The sequence below is a fragment of the Sinocyclocheilus grahami genome, unplaced genomic scaffold (genome assembly GCF_001515645.1).
Source record: "Sinocyclocheilus grahami isolate Dianchi unplaced genomic scaffold, SAMN03320097.WGS_v1.1 scaffold126.1, whole genome shotgun sequence".
Taxonomy (NCBI): Eukaryota; Metazoa; Chordata; class Actinopteri; order Cypriniformes; family Cyprinidae; genus Sinocyclocheilus; species Sinocyclocheilus grahami.
In genome coordinates this window covers 3,630,567-3,632,555 of record NW_015505305.1, presented here as the reverse complement: position 1 = coordinate 3,632,555, position 1,989 = coordinate 3,630,567, and the positions used below count along the sequence as shown (strand labels likewise).

The 1,989-nt window shown below is 36.7% G+C and overlaps 1 protein-coding gene across 1 annotated transcript in view; it reads right to left on the bottom strand.

Moving 5' to 3' along the window:
• The window catches only part of LOC107590307 (retinal-specific ATP-binding cassette transporter-like), a 39,138-nt gene that overhangs the window by 1,293 nt on the left and 35,856 nt on the right, over positions 1-1,989 (bottom strand). The gene's annotated exons all lie outside the window — the stretch shown is intronic.

Here is a 1,989-nt window from a genome sequence, read left to right as displayed (position 1 = left end):
TTTTTAATAGTATTATTTTGGGGTAGAAAGAAAGAAAGAAAGAAAGAAAAACCAAAATTAACTTTGTACAATTCCTTGCTACCAGCTATTTCTAGTCAACAAATTACAAAACTGAACATTCAGCATTTGGCTTAGTTACAACACTTGTTTGTATGCTACACTTTTGTAACTTGGCAAGAATTATTAAAGCCTTAACTTGCAATGCATCACAATGCAATGTGCATTTCAATAGCAATAGCCTTTGCAATAAAATCTATTGCATCATCTGATTTGTTTTTAAAACAAAATTCTTTGTATAAAAGTGACATTGACATCATAAAGTGCTACAGTATTCATAAGACTAACTTAGTCCAGTTCCATCTGTATTTTGTTGTGGTTTGGTTGCATTTCTATAAAAAAAAAAAAAAAAGGCCAAGCAAAGAAGGTGTGCAAAGCCGTTACTGCGTAAATGCTCAGAAGTCTCAAACTGAGTGTTTGGTAAAGAAGAAAAAAAATCATCTCCTCTTCTTTTATGACTCTTTTGTGTGCCCTGTCAGATGACTCCAATTGACCTGCTCAAATGACCCTCTTCAGTGAAGATTTCAGGCTTTCGTTTTCACTGGAAAGACTCTCATGTCCCGCCGGGCACCGGCTGCCCTTGGGTGCAACACAATGGCATCATCGTCTCCGGATTGCTGCTTTGCGAAATTCACAAACACCTACAGGGAGTGAAACAAAGAGAGTGAGACTACATAAAGAGCCAAATTGTCCTCGTTCCAGTGCATTTGTCACATGCAGGCTTGGAAACAAATGATGGCGTTCACAAGACGGATGGATGCTTGTGGCAATCTGACCCTGAACTGGACTGTTGTATTCTGTGCTTGTCTAGTTTGGGATATCATGTCCCAGAAGGAGGACAGCACCATCAAAAATACTGCTATACCTATAAAAGTTCTCCCTGTTTTGGACTAAGGGAGTCATACATTTTCCAAGCTTAAATATATCGCATAAGGGGATACTGACAAATATTTGAAAATCTAAATGGTACAGGTTGATCTAGGCCAGCAGGGTCATATGAAATACCTGGTCCAGTGTTGTCTGGGACACTGAGTAATCTTCGATATTCAGCATTTCTTTGTTGGCCAAGACTAGCTGGAAGACTGGAAGATTGGAGGAGGAAGCAATCTCATACTGTAGAGAATTATAGTGTTTCTCCCTCTGAATGCAGCCTGGAAATGTGGAAATGTGCAACGCTTCAGCCGGATTCAGATCTGGTACAGTGCCAGCTTTGGCTGCTCTGATTTTCATGGTGACCACATATCCATCACCAAATCTGCAGGGAAAATATTATAAGAGATGTGAAGAGAATAGATATGCAAATACAAAATATTTCGCACTGTGGAAAATCGAAATTTTTATGTGAACATTAGTGAAAATGTGTGATTTTACTTGTATTTGAGGTGCTGGATTGTGCCAAGACACTTGAATGTTCCATTCACCATGATGGCCAGTTGTGTGCAGAGAGCTTCACATTCCTCCATGCTGTGCATACAAAAAACACACACACACACACACACACACAAACACTATTTATTTATACTTTAAAAAAAATTATTATTCTTTATTATTTTACATAAAACAGCATGAAATGGTGATCATAAATAATTTAGCTTTTGTAATGTGTCATATTCTCAAATGAAACATAATACTGAACTTGAAATTATGTATAGTGGGACTGTAGCTCGATTTGATAGGATTGTAAAAAAAATAGGCTATGATATTATTGGCTCTTATTTTTTCCCTCCAAACAATGAATAAATATATTTTAAAATGACACTCTAAATTGTGCACAATATCACCAGATATATGTGACCCTGGACCACAAAACCAGTCTTAAGTCACTGGGGTATATTTGTAGCAATAGCCAAAAATTCATTGTATGGGTCAAAATTATCCATTTTTCTTTTATGCCAAAAATCATTAGAATATTAAGTAAAGATCATGTTCCAT